The following is a 25,764-nucleotide window of genomic DNA, read 5'->3' on the forward strand; positions in this document are numbered from 1 at the left end:
GTTGAAAATAACTTTCACAACACCCTGGAACAAGCAGTTAGCATCGCCCTAGAAGATGATATGGTCCTTGTAGACTACGACTCAGACGAAGATTTCATCTTGGGAGATGGCTACCCCAGTACCAAACCCGAACCGCAACTAGAGGTGTTGTACCGTGAAGACCCTAACGATGAGTTCTTCAGAATGGGGAATCTTCAGCCCAGCATATATATATGACATCCCAACTCGTGAGTGCAGGATTATGCTGCAGCCTGACGCCAAGAAACAGAGAGTGGTCCACGCACCACGAAGGGTCCCAGCCTCCACACAAGAAGATGATTTGTTCATTGAACATGAAGAGAACGATCACAACTCCGAAACAAAAAGCGATGATTTGTCCAACGAACAATACACACAATACTGCTCAGACATGGCTGAGTTATTCGGAGATCCTGATCACAGCATCAGCAACATGGTTTAAAAGCTCAATACGACTCTTCTCATGGTGGATGAATCCAATACCATGGTGCCATGGCAGATTGTAGGTACATTGGATGACAGCAATACCCAAGACGAAGACAACGCCACTCAGAGAGCACAGAAGGACTCCACAGAGAGAGCGATGACAAACTCCACAGAGAGAGCGATGAAGGATTCCACAAAGAGAGCGACGCAAGCCTCCACAAAGAGAGCGACGCAAGCCTCCACAAAGAGAGTGACGCAAGCCTCCACAGACAGCTCGGTGACAAACTATAAATGGAAGCAAGCAAATATTCCATAGCGAAGGCCATGCATGTACAAGACCATGAAGATCTAGCAAGCTTATTTGAGCCGCCAAAAGAAGACACTGAATGTCTACCCACTGTATGTGAGACAAGTGACGAAGAAATCACAATTCCCATACAGGATGTGCAGGATCACAGAGAGACTGACATATCTCAGCTCGTCTGCACAGAAGGACTCAATAATCAGAGGACGGTCACCCATGAGTCCAGAGAGACCATGTCAATTGAAATGTTGAAGATTTTGACTCCAGAAGAGTGGCACCAAGAGTCCAGAAAGACCACGTCAATAGAAATCTTGAAGATTTTGACTCCAGGATAGGAGCACAAAGAGATCACAGATGATTCAAATGAACCTGAAATGTCTCCAAAAGAGGAGCACCAAGAAATCAATGATAATTCAAGTGAACATGAAATGACTCCAAAAGAGGGGCACCTAGAAATCAATAATGATTCAAGTGAACCAGAAATGACTCTAGAAGAGGAGTACCAAGTAAGCAAAGAAGAGGATTCAAAACCACCACAAATGACTGATGTCACCAACATCAATGCAACATCAGATCATTCTCACAATTCTCAAGAAGATACGCTCAATGTAGCAGATACCACAAAGGACACTGACACCAATAACTGTGACAATGACTCAAATCATCCACATGGCACACTCATTGAGTGCAACAAGAACAATAAAAACTGCAAGAAGCACAGCAGAAACAAGAACAACAAAAACACCATGCAGCGCAACAAGAACACCAAAAGCAACAAGAAGCATCCCAGAAACAACAAGCATGACAAGAAAAATAACAAGGATAAAAGCGAAAACAACGAAGACAGAATCAACAAGCATGACAAAAAGAACAAGAATGACAACAACAAGAACACCAACAAAAACAACCAAGACAGAAAAGACAAAAACAACAACAAGAACGACAACGAAAACAACAAAGACAAAAACGACAGAAACAACAACAATGAAACAACGACCTGTACAACATGGTACAACTCTGCACATGAAGGACAATGCCACAGCACACTGCGAAACAATGACAAGACTACAAACATGCCATGGCATGATAAAGAATCTCACAAATTCACATCTGCTCCAGAACAAACAAGCAAAACAGCTTTCACGAACGATGACATACAGAATCAAGACTGCAAACACAGGAAAAAACACAGACAATGGTGCGACACAGAATCGCTACCCGCCATCAAATGGAACAGGGGAAAAAGGTGTCCACATCATTAAATGACTCATCAGCAAAGCAGCTGAGTCACATTCCGACATCAACCTAGCTCTGTTATCGTACAGAGCAACCCTATTGAGCTCAGGACTGTCGCCAGTGCAAATGCTCTTCGGCGGAGACATCCGGACAACCCTACCGGCAAAGCAATTCTGAGACCCCGGCAACGCACCGGTTCTCGGCGACATGTGGGCACTGTGCTCCAAACAAAAACTATACTACGATCAACATGCGATCCCACTCAAGCCACTGACAATAGGTGACACCATCAGAATCAGGGACTCAGAAGGCGGATGGTCTGAGTCAGCCACGGTGATCAGGCAGGAGGCACCGCGGTCCTACATTGTCAAATCGTCTGCGGGAGTACCTTTTCGTGTAACCGCCGGGATCTATTAGAGATTCGACCTACAACGCCAGTATTTCCCACTCTGGACTTGACCGCATCCATTTGTCCACAGGACGTTCCTTGCCACACAACGCCAGACAGTACTCTTGATGACATCAAACCATCATCCCTACTACCACCATTAAGACGCTCCAGCAGAAGCCGTATGGCACCCGACCAGCTAGATTTGCAACGGCACTTCAACACACGCACAAGCCGAATATGGACATTTCTCACGATGGACTCACAACACAGTTAATTGTTTCTGTATTACTTTTATCATTTTCACAGTGTGCAGATTTGCATATTCTCACCACTTGTTATGTACAGTTTTCTTGAGGCCAGTCTAGAAAACATGTCCAATAAAAGTGTGGGGGGGGGGATGTAGTGATCTGTACATCTGTACATACATTTGCACATACACCAGGGACTACAGACAGATGTAACAGCCACAGCATCACTAGAGGGCAGCATCAGAGACGGTATAAAGGTCCAGCCCAAGGGAGGATCCGCCTCTTTCAGAAGCACAGGGCCAGTGAGCAGCAGCAGACAGAGACAGCTCAGCATAGGCAGCTTACCTTAGCTTCACTGGTCATACCTCTTGACTGTATTATATCTAGTTAAGCTCTGGAAACAGAACAAACCCACTGAATAAAGTATTTGTGTTAACTGGAAGTCTACAATCTTTATTCAGACTTAGAGAATAACATACAATGGTTCTACATAGCTGAAAACCCCCAAACATTCAATAAGCTACATGTTTAACAGGCAGAGAGAAATATCAAAAGTGATGCAGCGATAATTGAGATTAAATCATATCATTTTAAAAAACCTGACTGTCAGGAGAAAGATGCAAAGAATCTACCTGCATTATCCCCAATCCATTAGTTTTACCTACGGCTTGAGTGAGCAGATTTCCTTGTTCATAAAGTTAAGCACCATCAGTTGAAATGTCACATACAATCAATCAATGTGTGTGGATCACTACAACCAGAGGACCATAGAGATTGACATTTACTGGGAATTATACTAAACATGCCTGCCCTGAATTAACTAAAGATTTTAAAAGACTCAGTTTAGATTGGACGAATTCTGTACCTGGAGCCCTATGCAAATCATTTGTTCGATCATTTCCAACGTATCCAGAAATCTGTTTAAATTGTCCATGATAGAATTGTGAAAAAGATCTATGACAATGTTCTCCATACATCAAGCATGTGCAGGCAAAACCCAACTTTTGGGGAAGAATCTGAATGGGGCAGAAAATCCACTGATTCACCAGTTGTGTGTCTGATCCTGTCCCATTTACCAGTGTAAAGAAAATTGGGCATTCTCTGTCAGGGTTCCCTGACCTACAATACTATTTTCCTTGGCAGCAATGTCAAAAGCCAGGGGACAGATTTAAAGTAATTGGTAGAAGAATAGTTTTATAAAACTAACACTAGTTTTATGTTCCAGTTATTAGCTCCTAATCATTTATGGTATAGCAAAGCTGCATGATCATTGAAGGACATAATCATTCAATTACCCAAATGGCCAGCCAAGTTGTTCGATGGAATTACATATCATTTTCCAAACTTAAGTTATGAAATTAACTTGTAGTTTAAGACTTCACATTGTTAAAGACACAGCTGACTGGTAAACGTCGAGTTATTCCAAATCCCAGAAGGGAAACTTGAAGCAACAGCCCTCAACTGTATTTTTGCAATTTGGTAGAATGTGAGGAAAGGTTTGAAGCCCAGAGAATGATGTCCCAGATGTTTTGTGATGATTTTAAATAAAATAGATGTTTAAGAAATTAAATGAACAACAATAAAGTACACTTGATTAAGACATCAGCTATACAGAGTTTCACTAATTTAAACAGTTTCAAACAATCTTAACTTCAGAGCTAACTCTCCCCGAATCGTTCCATAACACTGTCGAGATTTTGAAATCTATCAATATCCAGTAACATTTACCACACAGTATAATTATGTCTCTTCATAGTTGCTTCTGACGTAAACCAACAGCTTGCTTTTCAAAAGAAGCAAAATACTGCAGGTGCTGGAAATCTGAAATAAAAACAGAAAATGCTGCAAAAAAAACCCAGCAGGTCTGGCAGCAAATGTGGAGAGAGAAATAGAGTAAACGTTTTGAGTTCATATGACTTCTTCAGGGCTTGCTTTTCAAATCAGGCTTTCTTCACAGACACTGCTTGCGGGGAGCTAAACGGCTATTCCAGCTGCTGGCTGAGGTATAAAAACAGTTCCGTCCGCATAGGTTTAATCATCTCCTTTAATACAGCTTTTCCCTTTGATCTTTTATTATCTAACATAACTTATTTGAGAACTCAGACTTGCTCACCTTCATTTCTTGATTTTACATTTCAGAGTGTAAAAGCAAAGCACACTTACTTTATGAGCCTTTCTTCCCACGTCTCTTCCTTAGAACCTTTGACTATGCATTTAAATCCATTCTTGTTGTGTTCCCCATTGTTATTAACTTGCTTAGGTAAACATTTGTTCGTAGAGTTTCTAAGCTCCTCAACGTCAAAGGCACTAGTGTCATTAACACAAACACACTTCTCTGACTTAATTAACTTACATTTTTCATAGTTTTGAAAAAATATATATAACCAGCAGAAATTATACCAATTTCTTGAATTTCCCTGATATTTTCAAGTCACCAATATTTTCCCGACACCAACCCCTTTTTAAAGAAATTAACTGCCATAATTAAACAAGATGGTTTCATTTTCCAAACCTTTTCTGCTATTTCCTACTTATTTCTTACTTGTATATAATTACAAAATGCATGCATTAACATGAAGATATAATCCAAAGCTTCAATAAAATACCGTACATGTCAGTCTTTTCCACCAGTTTCAAATGTCCAATCTTCACAATTTAACTTCTTGATAATGTATCTGCAATTATGTTTTCTTTTCCAGCCACATGGATCGTTTTAAAGTTAAATGGTGTGGTAATAGACTCCATCGAAACAGCCTGGTCTTGAATTTCCCTGATATTTCATTCTCACAAATATTTTCCTGACAACATTAGCCAGCTACTTTAAAATCCAAAGAGGTAAAGATTTGATCGCTCCTATTTTCAGATGCGGCAGTTGTAATTTGTAATTGACCCGCACCTGGTCTCGTTGAGATACGCAGCACACATGCATTGTGCTGACTACTCCCCTGAATGCTTATAGTGTTCTGCTGAGTCTGATGTGGCGTAATGCTTAGCAACAGGCCCAGCAGTGTGTCAGGCTAACACGTATTTAGCTCGCGCGCTCATGATAAAGACAATCTTCCTGGAGTATCTGAATGTTAGGATTCATTGTTATAATTGTTAGGACTAAGCCCTAGTTTCTAGAGCTTACTGATGGGTGAGTGATGAGGTTTTTTATAGAATTTACAGTGCAGAAGGAGGCCATTCGGCCCATCGAGTCTGCACCGGCTCTTGGAAAGAGCACCCTACCCAAGGTTAACACCTCCACCCTATCCCCATAACCCATAACCCAGTAACGCAGTAACCCCACCCAACACTAAGGGCAATTTTGGACACTAAGGGCAATTTATCATGGCCAATCCACCTAACCTGCACATCTTTGGACTGTGGGAGGAAACCGGAGCACCCGGAAGAAACCCACGCACACACGGGGAGGATGTGCAGACTCCGCACAGACAGTGACCCAAGCCGGAATCGAACCTGGGACCCTGGAGCTGTGAAGCAATTGTGCTACCCACAATGCTACCGTGCTGCCCCTAAGGTTGCGGTGTACTGGGCTGTATGAGGGATTGGTGGTGCAGTGGGAAGGAGATGTGATGTTGAAATGCATTCACTGACATTGATAACATCTTTGACATCACTGAACTTCTTCCGGCACTGGGGCCAGGACATTGGGCCCAGAATCTGGGAATCCGCCACCCTGGCCACCTGCTCCCATTCCCTTCAGATAAAATTCCTTGAGGCTTCATGTCCCCCATCAAAACATGCTGATTCATAGAAACATGGAAAATAGGAGCAGGAGTAGACCATTTGACCCTTCGAGCCTGCTCCGCCATTTATCATGATCACGACTGATCATAGAATTTACAGTGCAGAATGAGGCCATTTGGCCCATCAAGTCAGCATCGGCTCTTGGAAATCCCATGCCTCCCCCTATCCCCGTAACCCAGTAACCTCACCTAACCTTTTATTTATTTATTTTTTTTGGACACTAAGGGCAATTGATCATGGTCAATCCACCTAACCTGCACATCTTTGGACTGTGGGAGGAAACCGGAGCACCCAGAGGAAACCCATGCATACACGGGGAGAACGTGCAGGCTTTGCACCGACAGTGACCCAAACCGCGAATCGAACCTGGGACCCTGGAGCTGTGAAACAACTGAGCTAACCACTGTGCAACCATGCTGCCCATCATCCAACTTAATAGAAACAAAAGAGAAAATGCTGGAAAATCTCAGCAGGTCTGGTAGCATCTGTAGGGATAGAAAAGAGCTAACGTTTCGAGTCCGATGACTCTTTGTCAAAGCTTTTATCCAACTTAATAGCCTGTTCCTGCCTTCCCCCCATATCCTTTGATCCCCTTCTCCCCAAGAGCTATATCTAACTCCTTCTTGAAAACATACAATGTTTTGGCCTCAACTACTTTCTGTGGTAGTCCACAGACTTCTTCTCTGGGTGAAGATATTTCTCCTCACCTCTGTCCTAAATAGTCTACCCCGTATTCTCAGCTGTGACTCTGGTTCTGGACTCCCCCGCCATTGGGAACATCCTTCCTGCATTTACCCTGTCTAGACCTTTTAGAATTTTAAACGTTTCTGAGATAACCCCCATTCTTCTGAATTCCAGTGAATGAATCCTAACCGACTCAATCTCTCCTCCTCAGTCTTGCCATCCCAGGAATCAATCTGGGAAACCTTTGCTGCTCTCCCTCTATAGCAAAAGCATCCTTCCTCAGATAAAGAGACCAAAACAGCACACAATATTCTGTGATCTCAACAAGGCCCTTTATAATTTCACCAAGACATCCCTGCTCCTGTACTCAAATCCTCTTACTATGAAGGCCAACATAACATTTCCCTATTTTAACACCTGCATGCTTACGTTCAGTGACTGGTGTACAAGGACACCCAGGTCTTGTTACACATTCCCCTCCCTCAATTTATAGCCATTCCGATAATATTCTGCCTTCCTGTTTTTATTACCAAGGTGGACAACCTTGTCTCCATGACTAAGGCCACCACTGATATTGCTGTGGTCTAATGGCAGCCTCAGTCTGCCCTGGTGCTTCATTTTCCTTCTCTTGCTGTTTGCAGCATGTCAGTCAGCAGAAGCCTCCTTCTATTCAATGCAGCTTCCCTTTAAGAGCTGGCGGCTCACTGAACTTGCAATCGATCGACAATGTGGATGATGCTGCCTTCCTCGACAAGAATGAGCACAGGCTGATCGCAAATTGCAATTCCCCTCACTGTGCCCGAACTAGGTTTTGGACAATTATGCATAATGATCACCAGATGAACACACCAGTCATTATAAGATATAGAATATTCAGAATTCAGACTCAAAAGTTATTGTCTGGATAATTCCAAATTAAATACCAATTAGTGTAATATTCTTTTCACCAGAACATTAAATTTACACAAAGTTGATTCTCAATAGAGGAGTGCATGGAATCAAGGCTAAATTATATTCCAGCTCCCAGTTGGTGGGAAGCAGTTTTGTATTTGCATAGACCAATCTGACGGTACAGTTAGATCCAAAGTAACTCATAGATGCTCTGAAGCCAAAGATTGTAAGCTACGGCTTCCTATTTTCTCATGTCACATGAGGCGATCCAGCTATCTGTCCAAGGCAAAATGCTTTACTCTCTCAGAGATCACCTTGCTTGACATCCAGCAGCTTGTGGCTGTCCACATTTGATGTTTATCATTCAATATCTTCCTCTGGATTGTTTCCGCAGGGAAAGGCATTTTTATGTGTAAGGGCCATTAACCTGACTCAGAGCCTGTTAATACGTTGAACGATGGACTGCTTTTAATTTGGCTTGCGCCTTTCAATGGCCTGGCTTGGCTGGCTATTGAAGGAGTCACACTCATACGAGCAGTTTTCTGGGTAAAAGGTTTACACAAGGCTTCCCATCATGTCAAAGGTCAGGCCATTGAGTAGGGAGGATTGAAGACAATCCCACCCGCCAGGTGAATAAAAAGGATTGCTAGACATACACAGCAGAACAGTCACTATTTGTAAATTACAGGTTGCATAGGTTAAATCAGATTGTTCTCTCTCCAGATATTGACTGACCTGCTGTATATTTCCAGAATTTTCTATGTTTATTTCAGGTTTCCCGTATTTGCAACCTTCTCCTTCTATTGACCATTTGAGATTCACACCAAGCCGAGTAAAACGTCAAGATTGAGAGATGGTCAGACAGTCAGTTGACTCTCCAGAGTCTTTTATAATGGAGTGCATTCTTTTTGTTAATGTCTTAACAGTGCAGATGCTTCAGCTAATTTTTCCCAACATTAAAGGAAATAGCTATCTTGGGGGCAGAACTGTACATGTGGTCACAAGCAAAGCCCACAGAATGACTTTGGTTTTGCTGACAGCAGCATTGGTCTCAGATCACGAGTTAATCTATTGTGTAGTAGGACTCAAACAGTACATTGCTACTTTTGAGACTGTAGTTATAGCAGAGTGTCACTTCACAACCCACCCAACTACCTCCACATCACTTTGCTCTCAATAACATATAAGGTCCTGGAACACCTCCTACTATACCGACTGAGTCCCGTTCTGGAAGAATTGGTGCCCGCTCCCTTCCCTCTATCCTCCCAAGCCCCAACAGGCAGGTTTTTGCATAGCTACAATGGCTGTGAACAGGCCCTGACAATGACCTCACCTACTGAGGTTGGTTTACAGAGAGGCCTGAAGACAGAAACCACCTTCGTTAGCTTGTTCCTGTGGCACCCAGAAATGCTGCTCAAACTCTCCAAAATCAAAGCCTACAGCTAATCAACTCCACGATCAGTAACTGACAGTTCTGTGTGCACCTTGGGTATCAAAGCAGCTGCCCACACATAACCAACAACAAGTTCCCATGAGGATCAGTCCTTGCACCAGCTGTCTTCAATATATATACCGGTGACCTCCCACCCACCTCATTATATCTCTTTGCATATACTGAGCACTTGCCCCTGGCTTTCCAGGCTGAAGAAGTTCAGGACATTGAGAAAAACTCATTGAATATCTATGTTCTCTACCTACTCCAGAAACTTGCTACAGAAAGTGGAGACTTTGACCAAACATTGCAAAGATTATTGGACAGCCTTCCACCTGAACAACACAAAGGCCGGGGAAGAACTTCATGTCCATTTCTGTGGCCGGCCACTCATCCATCACGCAATTCCAAAATACCTTGGCATTATTCTTGAATATATATTGACCTACCAGCAACACCAGAGCCAAAGTCAAGGTGAGGGTGAATCTCATGTAGAAACTGGCCATTTCCACCTGGAGCAGCAGAGCCAATAGCAAACACTACTTCACTTGCCCTGGATTACCCAACACGGCTAATGTGTTGAATCTGGTTTAGGAGTTGCCACACCAACATGGCAAATATTCACCCCCAGGAAGTCATGAATATTATTGCTGGGACATTGAGGCCAACACAGCTCAAGTGGCTTTTTGTGCTAGTACTCATTGAACTTCCTAATGCCCGCAGGGAAACATCCTCCTCAAAGAACACCATCGGCTGATGACCAACCAAGCTCTCCCAACAATAAAACCCCACCCAACTGTTTTAAAGCCCCACTGGAACACACTGTACATCCCAAAAACTGTTGGCAGCCCACTTCTCGATGGTTGACTGCAAACATCATCAAACACAGCAAGGTAACCAATCCGAGTGGTGCAGTCCGAGGTTTTGACCTTCCCAGGAAAATCTGGACACCCCTCAACTGCTTGACGATGGGCCAGAGAAGATGTGATTGCTCCGCAAGTGGAACAGCTCAAATTATGGGTGTGGCCAAACAAGTCGGACCATCACTCCCAGACTGAACTCCTGAGGAATCCATTCCTGATGGCATCACAATCATTCACACTGCATCAGCTGAAGCTGTTGAATGAATTGCTGACCTTGTCATTGAACTATAATTGCATCGCAGTCATATGGGTAATTATAGTAATAATAACTGCAGTACCTTTTGACGTATCAACTGATTGGCAAAGGATTTGGTTATGTAACAGTAATTCATTGCTGTTGTTTATTTGTTTGCCAATTATAATTCTGTGCAGTTGACCAATTAACAGAATCTATTTAGATTTACTAGTTCTGTTTAGTGTTTGCTGATTTTCTTTTACAAAAGCAGAATTCACCTCTGCAAGGTCACATCATCTGAAAGGTTTGCTATTCAATTTAAAAAATGTCTCTTTCAGATATGAATGATGAAAATGTAAGAAATGGAAGATCAACATCTGAACAAGATTGCCTCACATGCTCATCCAAAGATGGCATGATTCAATGAACACTATGGTTGGATCTAGATAAATGTGTGCTGAAAATACAAGTATGGAACATTTTCTGTTGGGGTGGATTTATCTGTACAATTGGATGCTACACATTGTTTTGGAATCAGTTATTCGTAAATCCAAACACCAGAGAATTATGGAAATTAAAATTGTTCATGCACATTCAGAATTTTTTTTTGGTTTTTTTTATTGCCGATCTTAATATTAGGAACTGTGAGTGCCCCTGAGGAACAACAATTCATTTTAGAATGTCTTATTTACAAAATCAAAATGGCAAGGCTTAATTTAAGCAACCAATTAATAGGAACACAAAAATAATGCAATGAAAATATGAATTTAACCTGCTGAATATTTGTTTTATGTTGGGTGTATTACAAGATTTGTACAACTTTGTGTATTATGTACTACAGGCATGAAAATGCTTAAACATACATGAATGAAATTCATTCTGTATATTTTTCTGATAAAATAAAGCAGCTGCTACTGAACAGTTCAAACAACCAATATTGTAATCAGTTGCAGCTTTTCAAAAAAGTTTTCAAGCCATTTTAATTCCAGCTATTTCTACAGTATTACTGGTAAGTACCCAATTCTAATAAAATAACAACCACATAACATTTACCCATAAAATACCCAAGGTGCATCAGAGGAGTTTCTAAAGCAAAATTTGACACTGAGGTAATGAAGGAGTTAATAATCTTTATTGGATTGGATTGGATTGGATTTTGATTGGATTTGTTTATTGTCACGTGTACCGAGGTACAGTGAAAAGTATTTTTCTGCGAGCAGCTAAACAGATCATTAAGTACATGGGAAGAAAAGGGAATAAAAGAAAATACATAATAGGGCAACACAAGGTACACAATGTAACAACATAAGTACCGGTATCGGATGAAGCATACAGGGGTGGAGTGTTAATGATGTCAGTCCATAAGAGGGTCATTTAGGAGTCTGGTATCAGCGGGGAAGAAGCTGTTTTTGAGTCTGTTCATGCGTGTTCTCAGACTTCTGTATCTCCTGCCCAATGGATGAAATTGGAAGAGTGAGTAAGCCGGGTGGGAGGGGTCTTTGATTATGCTGCCCGCTTTCACCAGGCAGCGGGGTACGTTGATAGAGTCAATGGCTGGAAGGCAGGTTCGTGTGATGGACTGGACGGTGTTCACGACTCTCTGAAGTTTCTTGCGGTCCAGGGCCGAGCAGTTGCCATACCAGGCTGTGAGGCAGCCCAATAGGGTGCTTTCTATGGTGCACCTGTAAAAGTTGGTAAGGGTTAATGCGGACATGCCGAATTTCCTTAGTTTCCTGACGAAGTATAGGCACTGTTGTACTTTCTTGGTAGTAGGGCGATGTTGGTGGACCAGGACAGATTTTTTGAGATGTGCACCCCCCGGAATTTGAAACTGCTAACCATCTCTACCTCGGCCCCGTTGATGCTGACAGGGGTGTGTATCGTACTTTGCTTCCTGAAGTCAATTACCAGCTCTTTAGTTTTGCTGGTATTGAGGGAGAGATTGTTGTCGCTATACCATTAGTGTCACAAGTAGGCTTACATTTTTTAAAAAGTTTTTTTTAAAGTACCCAATTCATTTTTTCCAATTAAGGGGCAATTTAGCGTGGCCAATCCACCTACCCTGAACATCTTTGGGTTGTGGGGGAGAAACCCATGCAAACACGGGGAGAATGTGCAAATTCAACACGGACAGTGACCCAGAGCCAGGATCGAACCTGGGATCTTGGCGCTGTGAGGCAGCAATGCAAACCACTGCGCCACCGTACTGCCTACAAGTAGGCTTACATTAACACTGCAATGAAGTTACTGTGAAAATCCCCTATATTATGGCAGATGGCCAAAAGCTTAATCAGACTTGTATTTTCTAAGGAGCATCTTAAAGGAGTGAAAGAGAGTTAAGATGCAGGAAACACTCGAGAGGTTACACAGCAGCTGTTGGAAAGAACAGATGAATTAATGTTTCTTCTGTGGACTCTGTCTCAGAACATTGTCAGAACTATTGAACAGTTGGCTGTTTCTCATATTCTGTTTTGCTTTCTGAATTGCAGTATCTGGGGCGAAATTCTCCGGAAACGGCGCGATGTCCGCCGACTGGAGCCCAAAAACGGCGCAAATCAGACGGGCATCGCACCGCCCCAAAGGTGCGGAATGCTCCACATCTTTGGGGGCCGAGCCCCAACCTTGAGGGGCTAGGTTGGCGCCGGAGGAATTTCCGCCCCGCCAGCTGGCGGAAAAGGCCTTTGGTGCCCCACCAGCTGGCGCAGAAATGACATCTCCGGGCGGCACATGCGCGGGAGCGTCAGCGGCCGCTGACGGCATCCCCGCGCATGCGCGGTGGAGGGTGTCTCTTCTGCCTCCGCCATGGTGGAGACCGTGGTGGAGGTGGAAGGGAAAGAGTGCCCCCACGGCACAGGCCCGTGGGGGCACCCCCCGGGGCCAGATCGCCCCGTGCCCCCCCCCCAGGACCCCGGAGCCCGCCCGCGCCGCCTTGTCCCGCCGGTAAGGTAGGTGGTTTAATTTACGCCGGCGGGACAGGCATTTTAGCGGCGGGACTTCGGCTCATCCGGGCCGGAGAATCGCGCGGGGGGGCCCGCCAACCGGTGCGGCGCGATTCCCGCCCCCACCGAATATCCGGTGCCGGAGACAACCGGCGGGGGCGGGATTCACGCCAGGCCCCGGCGATTCTCCGACCCGACGGGGGGGTCGGAGAATCTCGCCCCTGGAGTTTTTGCTTTTTGCTTATCTGCAGTTTGTTTTCTGTCACACCAACAGCAGGATGCTATACTGGGAAGACGGTGGGATTAACATTCTGTAATGAAAAATAATCAAATGATCTGAAAGGGTATCATCATTTGAACTTTCACGTAATGTTGTGCATTCTTGGGTGTTCATCATGTAGCAGATCCCAGTTCCTGCTCTTTAATGGAAATTTTGATGTGTATTGTCATGTTAAACCTCCTTGGTTTGCTGCCAGATCATTCCTTGGGCATCCAATGGCACCAAGACATTACTCACAACAGGCTTAACTTCTAAATCCTAATCCTTCATTTTATAATGGTATTATTTTTCTAAATCCTGGAAATGAAAGACAATAGTTATATTGGTGTTGTCACTTTGTGTAATTTCCAAGGTTAATTGAAAAGGATAATTGGCACCCAATGGAGGGTAATCCTTCTGCATTCACTGCTACCTGATCAGGCAAATAACCATTTTGTATCTGGGCTGCTAATTACCAAATGCCATTCTTCGGATTTGTAGTTGCTGCCAGTTGATGATCGGGTTAAGCTATTGACCAGGGACGTATTGATGAAATTTGTGTAGCTTAAACTCAATCCTTCGATCTTCCCCCTCTGCATAAACATTTTGACTGTTTTGGGCGTTCTGGATAGGATAGCAATACAGCAATAACCGAAGAGATATGTCTGCAACTGTACCACATGAAATCTGATGCTTTTGGTATTTCATGATTTCATAATTCATGCTGAATCTTCATAGAAATTAAACCCAGTCTCAAGCTGGATTGATAAGAAAGGTATAATTTTCAGTCTTTTTTCTTTGCAAAATATATTTTAACTTTACCATAAAATTGTATGCACTGTTATCATCAATAACAAACAGCCCAATTGCTTAAGGATTGCCTTATGTTCGACAAAGCTTGCAACAATTAACTAAAGACAGAAAAGATGGAAGGCATTGTGAAACTGTTATGAAGCAAGGCAAGTGGACACTAATAGATAATATGCAAGAAAATAACTTGAAACAGGCAACCTGGGCGGGATTCTCTGACACTGGGGCTAAGTAGTGACGCCGTCGTAAATGCCGGGTCATTTTGCGATGGCGTCATCTGGCCCCTAGGATCAGCGATCCTGCGCCGCACAGGGGGTCAGCACGGCACTGGAGCGCTTCACACAGCTCCAGCTGCCGATATGGGCACGAGCATGGCTGGCGCGAGTTCTTGCATGCGTGCCACGGCCGGGGTGAGTTTGCGCATGCACGTGGGTTGCCTTCTCCGCGCCGGCCCCCAGGCAACATGGCGGAGCCTGACTAGAGGAACAAAAGCTCATCCCGGGAGAAGCCCCCCCGCCGATCGGTAAGTCCCGATCGCGGGCCAGGCCACTGTGGAGGTCCCTCCAGAGTCGTAGCCCCCCTCCCCCCACACCAGGACGGCCCCCGCAGCATGAACGCTGAGAGATCCCGCCGGGTAGGGCCACACGCGAACGGCGCCGGCGGGACTCAGCGGGCACTCGGCCCCTTGAGCGCGGAGAATCGCCAGGGGGGCCACGTTGAGCGGCCCCCAACCACGCCGGCGACATTGGCACCGATTCTCTGGTCGGCGGAGAATCGCTGTCGGTGTGGCGTCACGTGACTCGTGCTCCCCCCCGGCGATTCTCTGACCCGGCACGGAGTCGGAGAATCCCGCCCCCTGTTCTTTCTTTTGACCACTGTTATTCTTCAGTGTTAGTACTGCTCTGCTGAATGAGAATATTGTGCCACCCACTTCAATCCACCTAAAGATAGAAGGTTTTTTTCCCAATCTGTTGGAATCCTATGTACATGCTGTATGTATATTTTTCTTCTCCCACTCAGTTTGATTAATTAAGGTTGAACCTTCTTAGAGTCATGTCTCACGAATGAGTTGTAACATGTGGCAGTAATTCTGCAATAGTTTATACAATAATTGGTCAAGATATTGATTTATGGTGCAGTACTATGAATGATATGCAGCCGCGACATGCTTATTGTTTTTACATGAACTGTTGGTGCCTAAATTTCCAATTCTCAATGAGCCATTTAAAATAGAGAACAAAGTAGGCTCCTAAGAAGATGACTATTGCTATTTATGCATCTGGAAAAATATCCTTCAGAAATAGTGCACATCTTTGGGTGGAATTGTTCCAGAAATCGGCAAAGGCCGATGTCGGGTCAAAAGAGCGGGGCATGGAGTCGTCAGCAGCAACTGCAGCTTTCTCCGTCAAATAGTCTCACACTTATAGAGTCCAAAACTTAAAGGGGCAGGTCTAACGATGTAACGCTGGCAGAGCAGCCTCTGATTCACCCGCCCTGCCATCAGCTTAGTCCCTCGAACGTCAGGGTACTATTTTTAAAGGCCATCCTAATGCAAAGGAGTTCACCGTGAACCTCTTAGCACTGGGGACAGAGGGGTCAGTGCCCAGGCTGTAGCATGATATGGAGATGGAGCAGGGGCAGCATAGTTATGGATTAGCTGCTCATAGAGGAAGGAGATGGAGGAGCAGAGGGAGAGGAGCTCTCAGCGGGACCTGCCTTCGGGGAACACTTCTCTTATCTCCACCTGAACTTGGAACAGTGTGTGCATCATCTGCATTTTACAAAGGAAGCCTTGCAGAATGCTGCCACATCTTGCAGCCAGGTCTGCAGCCTCAGAGCAGGATGTGGTTGTGAAAGGTCTGAATCTTTTTGTGTTGGGATCTTTCCATGTGACTTGAAAATGAAAATGATAACTCGCTTATTGTCACAAGTAGGCTTCAATGAAGTTACTGTGAAAAGCCCCTAGTCGCCACATTCCGGTGCCTGTTCGAGGAGGCTGGTACGGGAATTGAACCGTGCTGCTGGCCTGCCTTGGTCTGCTTTAAAAGCCAGCGATTTAGCCCAGTGAGCTAAACCAGCCCCTATCTAACATCCCACAATTTGCCAAGCACCGCTGCATCAGAACGGTGACGTTCTGTAAACCAGTACCCGGGAGTTCATTCTGTTCTATTTCAACAGAGAGAAACTAATGGAGCACGCGCATGGCTTTGCCAGGATAGCAGATTTCCCCATGGTGTGCCGTGCCATCAACTTAACACTTGTGGTGGCGCAGTGAGTTAGCCCTGCTGCCTCACGGCGCTGAGGTTCCCGGCTCTGGGTCCCTGTCCTTGTGGAGTGTGCACATTCTCCCCGTGTTTGCGTGGGTTTCACCCCCACAACCCAAAGATGTGCAGGCTAGGTGGATTGGCCACGCTAAATTCCCCCTTAATTAGAAAAATGAATTGGGTAGTCTAAATTTATAAAATAAAACTTAACACTTGTGACTTAGCAGACATGCAACTCAATGTTGAGCTGCAGTGCAACCACAAACCTTACCATTCGCTGAATGCGCAGTTTGTACACGAGAGCGTCCAACACATCATGCTGGTGCCTGCCTGCTATCCTGGTAGCAGTCATAATGCTTTTATTCTCCACTAGACCACTGTTCTCTCAATCTTTCAGGCACCATTCAAAACCAGAGGATGGCTGTTGAGCAACAGATGCTCTCTGCTTTACATCTGACTCCTGATGACATTTGCAACCCAACTACAACCCATGGGTTCAGTGTGATAGATACATCGTGGAAAACATCATTGAGCACACCATTATGGTGCTAAAACTGTGATTCCAATGCCTGTTGAGGAGGCCTTCAGTACTGAAGGGAGCAGGTATCCCAATTTGTGGTGATTTGCTGCGAAACCGGCCATCATAAAGGCATAGCCCCCTGTCGCCAGGGATACGATGAGCACCTTAGGAGGAGAAGAAAGAAGCAGAGGACCTGAAGGAAGAGAAGGAAGCGATGGAAGAAAAGGTGGTGCTGCTGCATCCATGTCGTGCCAGGGCTATCTGTGAGGTTCCTATGGGCAAGACCCAAAATCCCACTGTACAACCATCCCATACCTTACCATTCCTCTGTTACAGAGCATCATGGCAACAATGCTGCAAAATAAATACTGCAAGACAATCATTTCATACAAATGTTATCCAATAAAACATCCAATTCTTCTGTACAAAACACAACTAATCGCCAGTGAACATTCCCTTAGCACCTGTCTTGTGTGTACTATGTGGTACTGCCCCAGTAGCTGCCGAATAGCTAGCTGTAGGCTGTTGACTTTCAGCGAGGGGGTCCCGCAGGAGACCCTGAAGAGCTCACAGCTTCAGACTGCATCTCCACAGCATGGATGGCGGAAGTCTAGGTTGACTGTCTGGCAGGCAACAGCAAGGACACTGGTGGAATGGCAGTGTTGGGAATGTGAATGCTGTCTTCCTGAGAGAGGACAGCAGCTTCATGCTCGCTCACTGTCCCAGGGGGGGTCAGCCTCAGCAATTTCAGTAATCTGTTGGAGCGCAGGTTAAGGAAGAGACGAGGAGAATTTTTTTCTCTCAGAGAATCGTGAGGCTCTGGAACTCGCTTCCTCCAGAGGCAGCGGGAGCAGAATCTTTGAATGTTTTGAAGGCTGAGCTAGACAGAGCCCTGAGTCCTGGGGGCTGGTTTAGCACAGTGGGCTAAATCACTGGCTTGTAATGCAGAGCACAGCCAGCAGCGTGGGTTCAAAGCCTCCCCGAACAGGCGCCGGAATGTGGCCACTAGGGGCTTTTCACAGTAACTTCATTGAAGCCTACTTGTGACAATAAGCGATTATTATTAACAAGGAGGTGAAAGGTTAATGGGGGTGGGCAGGAATGTGGGTTTGAGATTATAGTCAGATCAGCCATGATCTTATTGAATGATGGAGGAGGCTCGAGAGGCCATGTGACCTACTTCCGCTCCTAATTCATATGTTGGACTACTGTGAGAACCCCAAAGCTCCCTTGGAGCTCTGGTGTCCGCAGCAAGAATGGCAGCACTCTGAGTCTGCATGGCACCAAGCTGAGTTTTCATGGACTCACTATGAGCTTTCACCTCAGCATTCAGACATTGTGTGGTTTCTGCTGCAATAAAAATTGAGTCTTTAGCTATCAGATGCTGCACCATGGTGGGGACTGCCAGCATTTTCATGGAGTTGATGTCCACTTTTTCGCTGGAAAGGATGGGCGTCAAGGTCTGAGCAATCCTTATCCCAGTTGGAGTTGAATTCCTCCAAGCTCCTCGATAGAAAGAGCAAGCTTTCTGGCAGACTGAGAGCACTAAGCATTTAATTGTACGCACCCATCAGCCTTACATTGCACACGGCCTCATCAAAGTCCAGACCTGAGTCCTCTGAAGCCATTTGCAACCTTGTGCTCGGGGAACTAATGACAAAGCTATCATTTTCCCCTTCCTGGCTCCAGCCCACTCATGTCTGTTGTCTTACCTCGTGCAGATCCTACCTCTCTGTTGCTATCCAAAGTTCGCACAATGATCGTGTCTGACCTGATGGCTACGAGTGTGGGATTGAGTGAAGGTGATTCTTCACTAGCAGTCTCCTCTTGATATTTGTGCCCTGAACAACTGCCTGGACTGGTAGCAGTTCTTGGGTATCTAAAAAGAGAAAGGCGCAAGTGTAGGATTGTGGTGAGGACGGTAATGGGGTGAGGGTGGGGTGGGATGGGATGGTGGTGTCACTGAAGGTACATGATTACTCCGACTGAAGCATGTGGGAAGAGATTATGGGATGAGGGCAGGTAGGAGTGAGAAGTTGATTAGGTTGGAATATACTATCATCCTCTACGGTCTCAGCGCCACTGTCGGATGCGGTCTCAGCAATCATAGAATCATAAAATTTACAGAGCAGAAGGACGCCATTCAGCCCATCGAGTCTGCACCGGCCCTTGCAAAGAGCACCCCAACTAGCCCACGCCTCCACCCTAGCCCCGTAACCTCACCCAACCTTTTTGGACACCAAGGGCAATTTATCATGGCCAATCCACCTAACCTGCACACCTTTGGACTGTGGGAGGAAACCGGAGCACCCGGAGGAAACCCACGCAGACACGGGGAGAACGTGCAGACTCCGCACAGAGTGACCCAAGCCGGGAATCGAACCCGGGACCCTGGAGCTGTGAAGCAACTGCGCTAACCACTGTGCTATCGTGCTGCCCTGTGCTACTAATGGCTGCTCTAATTCTGGTGAGCACTGTCTCCACCCATAGGGGACAGGACACTTAACTGTGCCTGTCCGTTGTTGGTTAGGTGACATTGATGCTTAAAGATGTTTGCTGCCTTGTCTGCATGAAAAAGAGCAATGTGCCAGTGAGTGTGGTGCAAAATGTCTGGGTGGAGAAGCTGTCATGGTTGAAAAGCTGCTTGTATGTTTGTAAGTTGGGATATAGGAATATATGACTTCCAGTGTGTGAGGGTGAGGTGAAGCTTTGAATGTGAGGTATGAGTCATGCATCTAGAGGATGTCAGTAAGTGAGTGAAGAGGATGTGGTGAATTGAGTAGTGTGTGAGGCTAGTGGTTCAGTTGTAAGGATATAGCATTTCAAGCTGTATTCACTGATTTCAACCGCTCATGGGAGGTAATTAAACCTCTTGCAGCTCTGCACCAAAGTTTTCAGGGTGACAGCAATTGAATTGATTTCCCTGGTTATCTGCTCCTATTCCCTTTTCTAGTGATACCAGCCTCACACAAACGTGGGTCCTCTGCTGAGTCATGTAGTCACTCAAAAGTGTCTGTCGTGCTAGGCTAGCTATCACTATCCTTTTAATTAGCAGGCAGCTCAAAGCTTACACGCTGCCTTCATTACATTCAATGGGTGTGGGTTTATCACGCAACAAAATCCCTGCACACATTTATCGGGCGATTGACGTTTTAGCCTGAGCATTGCTGGTTAATGGCGGTTAATAAAAATATAAATGAGGGAATGGATAACTTTTTTCATTGCCGATAAAATCCTGCCTATTTTCTCATGACTTTGAAATTGAATGGAAGTCTCGGCCTTATCCACCTCATATTTATTCAGCTGATAGAAATACACATTTTTTAAAATAAGAAACAGGATCTAATCTAATTACAGTCAGGCCGATAGCAAACGACCTTTACCTTGATATTCACCATCGATCATTAGTAGAAATCAGAACTAATCGGAGGACTTTAAAAACAGCACCTATAATTAGAAACCATCTAATATTAGAGTAAGAAAGATATTTAAGTATCATGTGTAGATTTACGTTGTAACATTAGCTCTGTACAATGCAATAAACTATTTAGAAATAATTTAAACACCAGGGTTCTTCCATAGGATCAAGTTGGTAATTGCAATGTTCAAAGTGGCGGTGAATTTAACTCCTCATATTGAAATAGCTGATCCCAGTGTAGCCACGCAAAATGGCTGATTCCCGATTAGAATGGTCAAACCCCGATTTAAAATGGCGAACGAAAGAGGCTGATGGGAAAATCAGCCAACATGACTCAAACGGACAGCTGCAGGTAAAACAGTGTATTCGCCTCTGGGGAAGTCAGCCCAGACCGATACCTGCAGCCATTAACATCACAACCACCCAGCCATCTGCATAGTAAGCAGCCATCCCCGGGAACAATTGCTACAAATTAGCAATTGAAAGCCGACCCAGACCTTTCGGCGCCAGCAGGGGCTGACACAAAGGAAGGTAGACGACCACCCCCCGATCATGGAATCGCCCCATTATTGGAGCATATCGAACCAAGTGATTGGGACCAAGTCCAATCACTTGGAACCAGGTACGAGGCCCGCCCTGAGAGGTGGGAAGCCCCTGGGACTATAAGAATAGGGGCCAAGTTCAAATCGACCCTTCTTTTCCTGCTCGCAACCTTCAAGACCCTCCTACAAGAAACCGTAAGTTTTACTCCAGCGATCGCTACCAGATAGGCACTCCTGACTATCGACTTGTACCAGCTTTTGAATCCCGCAGGCTCAGAACCAATTCGAAAGACCATTCGTTTCCCTGACCTGGTGGGCCATTTCCAAAAGTTAAGTATTGGCCTTTAGTGGTAGGTAGTAGTCTAGAAGTAGGATTATTGTATAAGTATTAATCACTGTATATAATAAATGAGCGTTGATTTAACTCTTACTAAGTGGTGTGCTGCATTATTAATCATCACTTGGACTTGAACCACGTGGCAGTATCAGAAAGATACCTGGCGACTCATGAGCAAAGGTGACAGAATAAGAATAAGTAAACTAAGGCTAAAACGAGCAACACCAGCTGAGGTGCAGGAGGTGGATGTGCTATAATTGGTCTGGGCACCCTGAATTTTACAAAGCAAGATTTTAACCAGTGCTCCCATTCCCATTCCAACCAATAGAAGTAAACGGCATAAAGACTGTCTGAAACAGCAAACATCTCTGTGGTGTTCCGATGGTTAATCCATTCTCAAACACATCATCAATACAAAACATTTCTCCTCAGATTCTTCCATGAGGAATTGACAATCGCATGTGTCAGTGAAGTATAATGGATGCAAGTTGTGTGCGACATCAAAAACAATTTTTTTTTTTCAAAGTAAAAAAATCAGCCAGCAAGCAAACAACTGCCTCCGTATTATTTGACAGCAGCTATACATCAAAATCAACCCCCAAAATGAATATTAATTTAAGTTATATTTGCTCACTGTCAAAATTTCAAATCCTACGTAGGCCTTTGTAATCCTGAGTTAATTTGCGAAAAAATGCAAAATAGCAGAAGTGCAGCTATTTCTTGGCCTGAATATTTTATGCTTTTAAGTATAACACAGATAAATCCGGTACTAGCTTATAGTGTTGATTCTTGATCTTTTGAAATAAGATTTTAAAAGTTGTCTTTTCTGTTTGGATGTTGAATTTTACAAAGTAGCAGACATTTTGGTAGCTGCTTCATTCGAGTTTCATCAGACGGCACATGCTCCAAACCAACCCATTAGTAGCTCAAGTTAAGTTTGTATTTTCCACCTTTGATCAGTTCTCTGCTTGAGAGGGCCAATCACATTGCTATCCCTTCAACTCATTGGAACATAGGAAACAGGGCCATTCAGCCTCTTAAACCTATTTTGGCATTCAATTAAATCATTGTGACCTGTATCTTACCTCCATTTGCCCACATTGGTTCTGTAATTCTTAATACCATTGCCTAACAAAAGTCAATTAATCATACTTTTAAAATTTTCAATTGACCTAGCTTCAACAACCTTTTGCGGGAGACAGTTCCAAAATTCCACTATGCTTTGTGTGAAGAAGCACCTTCCAACAGCACATGGCCTGGTTCTAATTTTAAGGTTACACCCCTTGTTCTGGATACTTCCCTGCGCAACCCCCCCCCCCCCCCCCCTTCTTGCCCACCTTCTTAATCTATCAATGTATTTTGTAATCTCTTTTCCCAACTAAATTATTTACTGTTCCACCAAACTTATTGTCATCAGAAAATTTAGAGCCTATCGCTCTCTGCCCCTTCATCCAAATCAAGGTCCTGGCCAAAACTCATCTGAACTATAGTGTGCAGTCACGGTCACCCAATCAGAGGAAGGGTATTGATGCTTTTGAAAGAAGGGTGCAACAAAAATAATTTGAGTATTGATAAGTAAAGTTGAGAAACTTGGGTTTTGGCTCGGGGTTTTTAATGGGAAAAGATGAGACTTTGAGGTAATCTAGTTAAAGGTGTCAAGATTATGATGGGAATTGACAAATCTAAACCAAGATTTCTTTTTCGCTGTTTTGGAGTCCTAAATGCCAGAGTTACATGCAGGTCTAAAATGTGTAAGTTAAAAATAACAGGGAAAGTCATGCAAAACAATTTTTCACATAAGTAACCTGGAAGGTCAATGAAGAGAGCAGTGTTAATGGATTTGAAACAATTAAGTGTGTCTCTGAAGACAGAAGAGATTGAATAATACAATGAATAAGTAGACAGTTGGGGTTGATCTCTGGGGCTAATTGGTCTAATGTTCTATTAATTCTTAGGTTCTTATGTACTGAAGTAAATGAATGTAATCTATCAGAGTATACATTTTAAATGTTATAATATTTTTTTATTTCGTGAATATATTTACGGTTATCAATGTGAGAGAATGGGAACACTTTCCTGGGGGGGTTTTGCAGAAGACTAACTTTTCAAGTTTAATGTATTTGGGATGGAACACAAATATCCACATGCACGCTTAGAATCATAGAATCACTACAGTGCAGAAGAAGCCAATCGTCTCATCGAGTCTGCACCCACCTTCCGATAGAGCACCCTACCTTGGTCCACTCCCCTACCCCTATCCTCGTAACCCCATAACCCCACCTAACCTGCACAGCTTTGGACTGTGGGAGGAAAATGGAGCACCCGGAGGAAACCCACGCACACACGGGGAGACTGTGCAGACAGTCAGCCAAGTTCGGATCGAAACTGAGTCTCTGGTGCTGTGAGGCAGCAGTGCTAACCACTGTGCCACCCCAAGAAACATTCTTGGTAAACAATACAAAAATACATTTTATTTATAAAACCAAAATACTATAGAGTAGAAGGAACACCTCCAAGTATCCTTATACGCACATAGTAACAAAATGAATGTTCCTTAAACTCATGTAAATGAATTATTACTTCCAATTTCTTATATCATTTTCAATTACCTTGGTTCTTTTGAAAGTATTTCTGCTATCTCTGGCAGATATAATTTGTCCCAGAACTGTGATAATATTCCTTTTGAGGGTTGAAATATCTTGCACCCTGAATTTAAACGAATAGAGTAAACAATTTATTTTTCTGTTTGAATTTCCATCTATCCATCTTTCCAGTTCTTGAACATGGATCCATGTGATTAATAGCACACACCGGTATATGGAGTTCAAACATTCAGCAAACTCATTTTAGATGTTTACTATTTCCTGCCTGATTCAAAACACGATTAGCCTGATCTGTCAAAAGCAGGAGGGAATGCATTGTGAAGTAAGACGCTTTCAACCCTTCAATGTTTATTCTGGATTTTAATATTCATCACTAGAAATTCAAACAAAATCATGTTGTGTTTGTTTTGGGGATTTTCTATCGTATGTAAATTAAGTCAGGAAGATGGGTGGTGAAATGCCAGAATATGGATATATCCCAAAATGTAAATGTAAAAAAAAAGGAAAACATGTTTGCACTGAGACCATCCACTCTCCGGTACAAAAATAAGTTGTGTCATAATTGTGTTTTTACAGACATGACACAGAGTCACAACATATTGTGACAGACGTGTAATGGGATTGTAGAAATCTCCAATAAAGATGCAGTTGGAAGTATTAACGAATGAGGATGTTACAGCTAGAAATTGTTGTTAGTGTGAAGGCTTACAACACTGACGTATGAGCATTCCTAACCAGAAATCTGGAAATTTCCTTGCTTTGTGTAACTTCCACCCTGGTGGCGTAGTGGTATTGTCACTGGACAGCTAATCCAGAGACCCAAGGCAATGCTATTGGTTCGAATCCCACCATGGCAGATTGTGGATTTAAAAATCTAATGATGACCATTTATGGTTTTAAAAAAAACAACATCTGGTACATTAATGTGATTGACTAATGCCCCTTAGGGAAGTAAACTTTCCATCCTGACCTAGCCTAAATGTGACTCTAAGTGTCCTCTGAGATGGCTAAGCAGTAGCCAAGCAACCCACTCAGTTTATTTCAATCCAGGAATAAATCTGGACAGACCACCTGGCATTGACCTCAGCACCGGACACGTTCAAGCCCTGTGGACCCTGTAAAGTTCTCCTCACTAAGATCCGTGCCCAAAATTGGGAGAGCTGTCTCATAGTTATACTATGTCCCAGCTGGTGCAATCACGAGGAAGTTGCCTTGGGAGTCCTGAACATTGCCCCAATGAAGTCTTATGCCACCAGTTCAAAGATTGGCAAGGAAACCTTCTGTTGATTACCACTTACTGTCTCCCATCAGCTGAGGAATCAGTCCTCCATGTTGAACACCATTTGGTGGAATGTGCTCAGAATGTACTCTGGGTGTGGACTTCAATGTCCATCAACAAGATTGGCTTGGTAGTACCACCACAGATGAAGCTGGCCGGGTCTTAAAGGACATGGCTGCTGGACTGGAACTGCGGCAGATGGTGAAGGAAACAACAAGAGGGAAAAACATACTTGACATAATCCTCACCAATCTGCCTCAGATGTATCTGTCCATGAAAGTATCGGTAGTGACAAACACTGCACAGTCATTGTGA

This window comes from Scyliorhinus torazame, chromosome 4 (genome assembly GCF_047496885.1).
Source record: "Scyliorhinus torazame isolate Kashiwa2021f chromosome 4, sScyTor2.1, whole genome shotgun sequence".
NCBI lineage: Eukaryota > Metazoa > Chordata > Chondrichthyes > Carcharhiniformes > Scyliorhinidae > Scyliorhinus > Scyliorhinus torazame.